This window comes from Mandrillus leucophaeus, unplaced genomic scaffold (assembly GCF_000951045.1).
Source record: "Mandrillus leucophaeus isolate KB7577 unplaced genomic scaffold, Mleu.le_1.0 Scaffold131, whole genome shotgun sequence".
NCBI lineage: Eukaryota > Metazoa > Chordata > Mammalia > Primates > Cercopithecidae > Mandrillus > Mandrillus leucophaeus.
In genome coordinates, this window is record NW_012101266.1 from 2,013,093 (window position 1) to 2,024,429 (window position 11,337).

Below are 11,337 nucleotides of genomic sequence, written 5' to 3' on the forward strand. Positions count from 1 at the left end.
GTGGGCTCCTGCGCAGCCCGAGCCTCCCCGATGAGCGCCGCCCCCTGATCCGGCGCCAGGTCCCATCAACCGCCCAAGGGCTGAGGAGTGCTGGCTCATGCCTTGGGACTGGCCTGCAGCTCCTGCTGCGGCTGTGGTGCAGGATCCACTAGGTGAAGCCAGCTGGGCTCCTGGGTCTAGTGGGGACTTGGAGAACCTTTATGCCTAGCCAAGGGATTGTAAATACACCAATCAGCACTCTGTGTCTAGCTCAAGGTTTGTAAACAAACCAATCAGTACTCTGTATCTAGCTCAAGGTTTTGTAAATACACCAATCCATACTCTGTATCTAGCTAACCTAGTGGGGACTTGGAGAACTTTTCTGTCTAGTAGGATGTGTCTAGCTAAAAGATTGTAAACGCACCAATCAGCACTCTGTGTCTAGCTCAGCGATTGTAAACACACCAATCAGCACTCTGTCAAAATGGACCAATCAGCTCTCCGTAAAATAGACCAATCAGCTCTCTGTAAAATGGACCAATCGGGAGGATGTGGGTGAGGTCAGATAAGGGAATAAAAGCAGGCTGGCAGCCCTACCAGTGGCAACCTGCTAGGGTCCCCTTCCAGCTATGGAAGCTTTGTTCTTTCACTCTTTGTAATAATTCTTGCTGCTGCTCACCCTGGGTCTGCAGTGCTTTTATGAGCTGTAAAGAGCACTGGGAAGGTCTGCAGCTTCACTCCTGAGGCCAGCGAGACCAGGAACCTGCTGGGAGGAATGAGCAACTCCACACTTGCTGCCTTAAGAGCTGTAACATTCAGGGCAAAGGTCTGCTGCTTCACTCCTGAAGCCAGCGAGACCACAAAGCCGCCAGAAGGAAGAAACTCCAAACACGTCTGAACATCAGAAGGAACAAACTCCAGACACACCATCTTTAAGAACTGTAACACTGCGAGGGTCTGTGACTTCATTCTTGAAGTCATGAGATCAAGAAGCCACCAATTCCAGACACAATATCCCCGGGAAGGAAAGTCCCCCTGAGCGATGGTAAAGATTTATCAGTGTAATAATCTCTGCACTTCTTACATGCAAACATCAGGGAACTGTCAAAATGCAGAGACCTGGACCCCTACTGCTTACCTCCCAAAATAGAATCTCAAGGGACAAAAACATTTTGACAAGTGTTCCTAAATGATCTTGCATTTGTATGTTGAGAACAGTCATAGTTCATGCAACATTTCTTGAGCATCTACTAAGTTTTGATAGGGTCCTCGAGCTACTCAGAGTCAGATGGTAAACTTTCAATAACGGTGCAGCCTAAGACTTGTGACAGGCCAGGCGCGGTGGCTCAAGCCTGTAATCCCAGCACTTTGGGAGGCCGAGACGGGTGGATCACGAGGTCAGGAGATCGAGACCATCCTGGCGAACACAGTGAAACCCCGTCTCTACTAAAAAAATACAAAAAAACTAGCCGGGCAAGGTGGCGGGTGCCTGTAGTCCCAGCTACTCGGGAGGCTGAGGCAGGAGAATGGCGTGAACCCGGGAGGCGGAGCTTGCAGTGAGCTGAGATCCAGCCACAGCACTCCAGCCTGGGCGACAGAGCGAGACTCCATCTCAACAACCACAAAAAAAAAAAGACTTGTGACAAATGTGTGTAAGTGTGCTAATGGTGTCAAACAGGCCCTATCCCCACTGGGGAGAAAGAGGAAAAACTTTCTGAAGGAGATGAAGCAAGACCTAAAGTGGTGACCCCTACAAAGAAAGAAGGACATTACAGGCAGCACAAACACTAGCTAGGTTTGGGGAGAAAGAGGGTGAAGCCGCAAAAGTAAGCAAAGCCAGCAAGATCATGTTTAGATATTTGAATTTTGTGCTGAAAATGGTTTTAAGTAGGATTACTCCAGAGAGTGGTCAGAACACATTTACATTATGGAAAGATCACTTTGCCCATTATGGAGGATTGATTGGATGTTGTGGGAAGTCAGGAACCCTGAACTGAGGGACCAGCTTTGAGCCGCAGCAGAGGAACATAAATTGTGAAGATTTCATGGACATTTATCAGTTCCCAAATAATGCTTTTATAATTTCTTATGCCTGTCTTTAATCTCTTAATCCTGTTATCTTCATAAGCTGAAGATGTACGTCACCTCAGGACCACTGTGATAATTGTGTTAATTATAAAATTTATTGTAAAACATGTGTGTTTGAACAATATGAAATCAGTGCACGTTGAAAAAGAACAGAATAACAGTGATTCTTAGGGAACAAAGGAAGACAACCATAAGGTCTGACTGCCTGCAGGGTCAGGCAAAAAGAGCCATGTTTTTCTTCTTGCAGAGAGCCTATAAATGGATGTGCAAGTAGGGAAGATATCGCTAAATTCTTTTCCCAGCAAGGAATATTAATATTAATACCCTGGGAAAGGAATGCATTCCTGGGGGGAGGTCTATAAACAGCCGCTCTGGGAATGTCTGTCTTATGCAGTTGAGATAAGGACTTAGATATGCCCTGTTCTCCTGCAGTACCCTCAGGCTTACTAGGGTGGGGAAAAGCTCTGCCCTGGTAAATTTGTGGTCAGACCAGTTCTCTGCTCTTGAACCCTGTTTTCTGTTGTTTAAGATGTTTATCAAGACAATACGTGCACTGCTGAACATAGACCCTTATCAGGAGTTCTGCTTTTGCCCTTTGCCTTGTGATCTTTGTTGGACCCTTATCAGTAGTTCTGCTTTTGCCCTTTGTCCTGTTCCCTCAGAAGCATATGATCTTTGTTCTGCTTTTTGCCTTTTGAAGCATGTGATCTTTGTACCTGGCCTCTGTTCTTACACCCCCTCCCCTTTTGAAACACTTAAAAAAAAACTTGCTGGTTTGAGGCTCATGTGGGCATCATGGTCCTACTGATATGTGATGTCACCCCTGGCGGCCCAGCTGTAAAATTCCTCTCTTTGTACTCTTTCTCTTTATTTCTCAGCCAGCCAACACTTATGGAAAATAGAAAGAACTATGTTGAAATATTGCAGGCAAGTTCCCCTGATAATTGGAGGTGGGCAAGGAGAACATAGAAAAGATTTGGGGGAAATTATGGAGGCCAGGAGTAAGGCAGAGGAAATATTGAAGAAGAAATGTTGAGATATACTATATTTGAAAATGGAACTGACATGGACAGAAGGCAGGGAAATTCCGGGCAGAAGAGGGCAGGTCCCCAGCAAGGGCTCCACCCTCAAGCCTAGAACGACAGCCCAAAGTGAGAACATGCATCCCTGTTTTCCCTCTTGAATGTTGCCTTTTCCAAAAACACCTATCGTCCCCCTGCCCCCTATCCTGTGCCCATAAAAACCCCAGGCTCCACTGGTAGAGAGGAGAGGAGAGTTAAGTTTAAAAGTAGAAGGCAAAGAATTGAACACATTGACATATCAATTCTTTTAAAAGAAATTTAGAACTCATATCTAGCAACCCCTCCTCTTGCATTTCCTTACAGCTCTTTCTCTTCAGACTTCTTTAACATGTCTTGGCTTAGTTGTTCTGTTGACTTTCCAAAAGAAGAAGCTTCTCTGGATAAGCTGGAGGATAGTTAAGGGAGGATTTAGTAAGTGCCATTTCTATGAACCTCTGTACCAACTCACAGATGCATGGTATGACACAGCACCTAACAAGAATAAGTACACCCATTATGGCTGCAAGGGAAGTAAGAATTGAGGCTATTATTCCTTTCCATTTACCAAACCACTTTTCTAGCCATCCTGTAAAGGAGTCATTTACCCCTAGTTGCTGGCTAACTCATTGGACAGAGCAGTCAGACCCTGCAATGCCTTTGTTATACTTCCGTTAGGGGTGGTGTTGTTTGGGATGAAGGTACAACATTGAGTTTTAATCATGACACAAACTCCTCCTCTTTCTGCTAATATCATCTTTCAGGCTATGCTATTTTCCCAAGTCATCCCAATTAGTAGCCCCTAATTGCTGAGCTATTCCCTTAACAGCATCTCTAGGGTAGTTATTAAGTCACTGTTGATTGTAATAAATGTAGTTTATCCAACCTACATTTTTATTAATTGTCACCCACCAAAATATTGACTCAAATCCTGCAGCTATTTGATTTGGGGCTTTAAACTGATCTGGTATTCCCCGTGGGACTCCATTTGCGTCTAAATAAGCATGAGAGTTGAAAGACCTATAAGGGACCTCTCTCACTTTACGATGTCTTATTTTTCCTTCCTCCGGTTGATGAAATACCAGAGTAAAAGGGATGGCCAATTGAACTAGACCGTAAGTACTGCTCTAATTATTTGGCAGAGTATCCAGTAAAGGTCCTCCATAATACCACCATGCAAGCACTCAGGGATGAATAAGGGCAGACTGATGGGTCAGCTCTTGGAAGTGCCTGACTTAACTGCATCCTGTGAAGTCTCCAGGGAATGCCAAATTTTTCCCCTTGTCATTGGAGACATGAGGTAAAACTGGTTTTGGAAGATGGAGGCTGAATGCCCCTCAGGGGCTGACCCACAGGGTGTTGAACTTCAGGAAATAGCAGAGAAAGAGCTTGGCACAATTTGTTATTCCAGGTGGCAGAATCTTGTAAAAGAGCTACCGTGTACTCCGTGTCCACTTGATTTGAGGACCATCCCAGTGGAAAGGGAACAACCTGGGCCTCTGGCCTGTTGTGCGTACAAGCGTAACAGTCGCTTTTGTTTAAAGTGCGAACGGAATATTTAATCCATTTTACCAGTCATTGACATCTTTATACCCTCTTTCAATGGCTATGGTTTGCCTTGGGTCTCCTATTTCTGCTACTGAGACCTTGCTTTTGTCATTTGGCATGAGGCGAGGCATAGTTTGATTTCATAGGTTTGGGAAAGGGGCAGTTGTAGGAGGTGAAGGAGGGAGAAGAAAGCACATCTTAAAGAAACCGATAGGATCCTTTCCAGTGACCTCTGCTCCTAAACCATAGAAATGCTTTAAAGTGGGGTTAGAGTTGCTAGTGGTAGGAGTAGTAATGGATATAGGCTCTGGGTTCGGAAAGGAAAGGAAAAGATAGATAGATTAAGCTTTTCTTCGCTTTAATTTGGTAGGGCTTGATACAGGAACAATGGCCCATTATTCTGATGATAATGGCGTTTATTTGACTCGGGTGTGATGTGTCCATCCCCCTTCTGCAGTATGAACAGCAGTCTCGGTGGTTAGCAGCACAAGATAGGGTCCTTCCCAGGCTGACTCGAGTTTTCCTTCTTTCCACCCTTTGATGAGAACATGATCCCCAGGCTGATGCTGGTTTACTGGAAATTCTAAGGGTGGTACCTATGCTAAGAGACATTTAGTTTTGAGGGAAAGGAAAGTGGAAGATAAACCAAGTATATAATTTCTGAGAAACTGATCTTTTGTTTTAAATTTGGGAACACCAGCAAGTGGACTTTATACTCCTTAGTGGCTCCTTGCTGAGAAATTTCCTTTAGCACCTATTTTTATTAGTTTTTAGACCAAAGAAAGCCAAACACCATTTTACATTTGACAATACTTCCTGTATGATTTTATACCAGATAAGCTAAAATTTATCTTTATATTAGTGTGCTATTAATGTTAAACTTGATTTTAATAAAATCCTGTAGACATTTATCGAATTTTAATGTCTGACCGTAAAGTAAGATTTCCATAGACTCTTTTTAACCTGTTATAATTTTGTTAAAGATCAGTTAGTGTTTTAAGAAAAACCTATTGTGCTTTTATTTTAATGTCCAGTTCACAGAAAAACTGCATGATACCCCTTTAACTTTAGCTAATATATTTATATACAGAATTTCCTTTACAATTAATGTTTAAAAACTTGCTTAAACCTTTAAAATGAAATATTTTTTAACCTTTTAATGTAGGTAAAAATCCACATTCTTATGCCACTTTATAATCCTTTTACAAAAAGTATATTTTACTTTTCTTATACACCTTGCACATAAAGTGTTTCTTTAATAGTTTTACACTCAGGAGGCCTAATTACCTTTAAATTATACAACATTTCTTGCATAAATTCTCTTTTATAACATTTTTTTCACGACTTTCACAGACAATTCCTCGACATGCCTCAACTTTCTGATGTGTTGCAAACATCCCTTTCTTTAAACAACCAGTTAATTTATTTTAGGACAAGAATCTACCATATAACATTCTTTTTTAAAAAGTTTTGAACATTTTTTATTGTTTCCTTACCTTTATAGTGTTGCTATAGAAATATCTGATAATAATCTGAGAGTTATTCATCTTTACTGAGCAATTTTATCTCTGGAACATTTTATAATTTTATCTTTGAAATGGTTATTATAATGTATTTAATGTGGGATATTTAATTATCCATTCTTTCTTTTTTTCTTTTTCTTTTTTTTTTTTTTTCCTTCACCAGGAGGCGGAGCGTGCAGTGAGCCGAGATCACGCCACTGCATTACAGCCTGGGTGACAGAGCAAGACTCCGTCAAAAAAAAAAAAAAAAAAGGAGTACATAGAAGCACAACTAGTCTCATTACACAAGATATTTCCCAATTGACTTTAGGCTCACAGACCCTGGTCAACTGGCACCGTATCACCAGTAACCTGGCAAGCAACCTGACAAGCTCAAACAAGTTTTTCTCTTTTCTCCATTCTGCAAATTATCCTAAGTCACTTGGCTGGCAACTGCAATAGAGATCTAAATTGTGCTGGGATCTGGGAAATATCATTTTTGCTTGTGATGACTGCTGCTCACGTTTTCTAAGTATTGTGGGTGTGTGGCTGCTGCTACACTGGTCTTATGCATCCTGTGCTCTTTGGAAAAGTAAGACATGTAAGAGAATTGCAGTTGAGTTCATCCTACTTTGGAGGTGGAAGAGGAGCTAGCATTCACTCTAGTGTAACAGCACAAGATACGGTGATAGCATCCAGTGGTGACCAGTGTATAAAAGGGATGCTTTCACTGCATATTCTCACTTATAAGTGGGAGCTGAACAATGAGAACACATGGACACAGAGAGAGGAACATCACACACTGGAGCCTGTCAGGGCATGGGGGGCAAGGGGAGGGAAAGCATTAGGACAAATACCTAATGCATGTGGGGCCTAAAACTTACATAACAGGTTGATAGGTGCAGCAAACCACCATGGCACACGTATACCTATGTAACAAACCTGCATGTCCTGCACATGTATCCCAGAACTTAAAGTAAAATAAAAATAAATGAATAAATATTTCCACATTTTAAAAAAGTGGTGCTTTTAATAAAAGCAGTGCCATGTTTTCCATTTTAAACTTACCTCTTGGGCACACAGATCCCTATGCAGGAGGTAAGGTTTGAACATGCATACATTCAGCCTTTATTTATTAAGGGCTTGTATTAGTCTGTTCTCATGTTGCTAATAAAGACATACCCAAGACTGGGTAATTGTAAAGGACAGAGGTTTAATTGACTCATGGTTCCCCATGACTGGGAAGGCCTTACAATCTTGGTGGAAGGCAAATGAGGAGCAAAGTCACATTTTATATGTCGTCAGGCAAGAGAGAACTTGTGCAAGGGAATTCCCATTTATAAAACCATCGGATTTTGTGAGACTTATTCACTACCATGAGAACAGTATGGGGGAAACCGCCCCCATGATTCAATTACCTCCCACCAGGTCCCCCCCATGACACATGGGAATCATGGAAGCTGCAGTTCAACATGAGATTTGGATGGGGACACAGCTAAACCATATTATTTCACCCCGACCCCTCCCAAATTTCATATCTTTACATTTCAAAACCAATCATGCTGGCCAGGTGTGGTGGCTCACACCTGTAATCCCTGCTCTTTGGGAGGCCGAGGCAGGTGGATCACCTGAGGACAGGAGTTTTAGACCAGCCTGGCCAAGATGGCAAAACCCTGCCTCTATTAAAAATACAAAAATTAGCCAGGCATTGTGGCATATGCCTGTAGTCCCAGCTACTCAGCAGACTGAGGCAGGAGAATTGCTTGAACCTGGGAGGAGGAGATTGCAGTGAGCCGAGATTGTGTCACTGCACTCCAGCCTGGGTGACAGAGTGAGACACCATCTCAGAAAAACAAAAAACAATCATGCCTTCCCAACAGGCCCCCAAAGTCTTAACTCATTTCAGCATTAACTAAAAAGTCCACAGTCCAAAATCTCATCTGAGACAAGGCAAGTCCCTTTTGCCTGTGAGCCTGTAAAATCAAAAGCAAGTTAGTTAATTCCCAGATACAATTGGGGTACAGGGATTGGGAAAATAAATCTGTTCCAAATTGGAGAAATCAGCTGAAACAAAGGAGCCACAGAACCCTTGCAAGTCCAAAATCCAGAGGGGCAGTCAAATCTGAAAGCTCCAAAATGATCTCCTTTGACTCCATGTCTCACACTCAGGTCATGCTGATGCAAGAGGTGGGTTCCTATGGTCTTGGGCAGCTCTGTCCCGGCTTTGCAGGAAAAAGCCCCACTCCTGGCTGCTTTCACGGGCTGGCATTGAGTGTCTGTGGCTTTTCCAGGCACACAGTACAAGGTGTCACTGGACTTACCATTCCGAGGTCTGGAAGATGGTGGCCCTCTTCTCACAGCTCCACTAGGCAGTGCCCTGGTCAGGGCTCTGTGTGGGGGCCTCAACCCCACATTTCTCTTCTGCACTGCTCTAGCAGAGGTTATCCATGAAGGCCCTGCCCCTGCAGCAAACTTTGTCTGGACATTCAGGAGTTTCCATATATCTTCTGAAATCTAGGCAGAGGTTCCCAAACCTCAATTCTTGACTTCTGTGCACTCCCAGGCTCAACACCATGTGTAAGCTGCCAAGGCCTAGTGCTTACACCTTCTGAAGCCATGGCCTAAGCTATTCTTTGGCCCCTTTTAGCCATGTTTAGAGTGAGTGGGGTGCAGGGTATGAAGTCCGTAGACTGCATACAGCAGAGGGAGCCTGGGCCCGGCCCATAAAACCAGTATTTCCTCCTAGGCCTCCAGGCCTCTGGTGAGAGAGGTTGCTGTGAAGACCTCTGACACGCTCTGGAGACATTTTCCTCATTCTCTTGGTGATGAACAGTTGGTTCCTCATTTCTTATGCAAATTCTGCAGCTGGCTTGAATTTCTTCTCAGAAAATGGGTTTTTCTTTTCTATCACATTGTCAGGCTGCAAATTTTCCAAATTTATATGCTCTGCTTCCCTTTTAAACGTAAGTTCCAATTTCAGATCATCTCTCTCAAGTTCAAAGTTCCACAGATTTCTAGGGCTGAGAAATGCCACCAGTCTCTTTGCTGAAGCATAACAAGAGTGACCTTTGCTCTAGCTCCCAACAAGTTCCTCATCTTCATCTAAGACCACCTCAGCCTGGATTTCATTGTTTACATCATTATCATCATTTTGGTCAAAGTCATTCAACAAGTCACCAGGAAGTTCCAAACTTTCCTACATTTTTCTGTCTTCCTCTGAACCCTCCAAACTGTTTCTATCTATGCCTGTTACCCAGTTCCAAAGCCACTTCCACATCTTCGGGTATCTTTACAGCAGTGCCCTACTCTACTGGTACCCATTACCGTATTAGTCTGCTGTCATGCTGCTAAATAAAGAGATACCTAAGACGGGGTAATTATAAAGGAAAGAGGTTTAATTGACTCACAGTTCCACATGGCTGGGGAGGCCTCACAATCATGGCAGAAGGTGAATGAAAAGCAAAATCATGTCTTACAAATCGGCAGGCAAGAGAGAGTTTATTCATGGAAAATTCCATTTATAAAACCATCAGATCTCATAAGACTTATTCACTACCAGGAGAACAGTATGGGGGAAACCGCTCCTGTGATTCAGTTATCTCCCACCAGGTCCCTTCCACGACATGTGGAAATTATGGGAGCTACAATTCAAGATGAGATTTGGGTGGGCACACAGTCAAACCATATCAGAGCTGCTATGGGTCAGGCACTGTTGTTAGTGCTACAAACAAAAAAGAGAAGGTCCCTGCATTTATAGATCTTACATTCTAGACAGAAAAGAGAGTTGATAAATAAATAATTCTAGATAACTGCAAGTGCTAAGGGAAAATGTTTATTAATTTAACAGATGTCATTATTTTCTAGGCATTTTCTTAGTATTTTACACATATTAACTTATCTGATTTCATAACAACATAAAAAGTAGATGCTATAATCATCCTCACTTTCAGATGAGAAACCCTTGCACAAAAAAGTTAAATAACCGCTAGCATATAGTGAAGTGAGAATTCAAACCCCGGTGATTTTTGCCTAAAACAGGATAATTCAATTCAAAAGAGACTGGAAGCAGAGGCAGGCAGAGGAGGTACAAATCTATAGAAGGTATCTTGGAAAGGCTTACAAGGAAGTGAATTTTGAGCTGAGACCTGAATGCCAACAAGGAACCAGTCAAGCAAGGATTAGGACAGAGCCTTCTGGGCAGAATGAACAGCACACACAAAAGCTCTGTGGGGAAAACACCTTGACTTCCTGGTCTATGAGGAGGTCAAAGAAGTGGACAAGGACCGGATTGGTGGAGCCTTGTAGGCAACAGTTACGAGTATGGATTTTCTTCTAATTATAATGGAAAGCCCTTGAAAAGCCAGGGAGTAAAATAATCTGATATGTAAAACTACAAATTTCATTACATATACTTGTAAGAATGTATGTGCATAGAGAAAAGCCCAGGGAGAGGCATACCAACTGATAACAGTGGTTAGTTCTGGAGATGTGTTCAAAGAGACTTTGACTTTATCTTTTTTTTTTTTTTTCACATGAAAATGTACTTGTGTCATTATACAAATGAATAATTTTTAAAACAACAAGTTATGCTCCTTAAAATACCATGTATTGCATAGCATAAAATCTACTCAATTACAAGCAGATGCAGCATGCTAAAGAAAACGCAATATTGTGCAGCTTGCGTAGCCTGAGTTGTATGATGTGTATCTCCCTTAGAGAAACCACAAGCAGCCATGTGTATTGCATAATGAGCCAATCAGCTTAGGAAGCAGAGAAGTTGGGAGTCCTGAGGAGAAGCATGCTAAGTAAAGCTGCATGCTGAGGCTGAGAAATTGCAATTCAGGAATAAGAACTTAGCTGGTTTCTCTAACTGGAAAGCCATGGATGATCTGTGCGTTGTATAAACTATGAAAACCACTTTCAGTGTAAAGTTGAGCTACTGCCAGCATTTTGGTGAAATGTACCTGATGAAATGTGCATTAGGAGTAAAACTGGCTGACCTCATTCACCTATTCCTTTGACACTGAAGCCACTTGGGATTTACCACCCACTTCACAATTTCGTGATGTTCAGTCTTCCAACTTCCTGTTCATAACCCCTCTTTTATCACTTAGTTTATTTCCTGCTGTCTTGTTCTCCACCTCAACTCCTTTTATTCTGCT